Source organism: Bicyclus anynana, chromosome 15 (genome assembly GCF_947172395.1).
Source record: "Bicyclus anynana chromosome 15, ilBicAnyn1.1, whole genome shotgun sequence".
NCBI lineage: Eukaryota > Metazoa > Arthropoda > Insecta > Lepidoptera > Nymphalidae > Bicyclus > Bicyclus anynana.
In genome coordinates this window covers 7,935,737-7,936,049 of record NC_069097.1, presented here as the reverse complement: position 1 = coordinate 7,936,049, position 313 = coordinate 7,935,737, and positions in this window count along the sequence as shown.

Genomic DNA, 313 nt, shown 5'->3' with positions numbered 1-313 from the left:
TTAAAATTCTTTGAAAATTTACACCTTGTATGATATTTTGAACTACCACGGCTACAATTTCTTAAATATGCTTAAGATTTTTTTTGTATCGGATACCTAAGTAGTACTACTATTCACCACAACTCTTAAAAACACCACAATGCCCGCAGTTTTTACACAAAAAAAAATCAAAATATTTTTTTTCCCTCAAATTTATAAAGATTTTTACTTTCAGTCTACTTTGACTCATGGTCTTGCAAAAAAAAGTATGAACACCGCTATGGCAAGTTATTTTCAAAGTTGACGCAACTAATCAAGATTTCAAAATAGTATA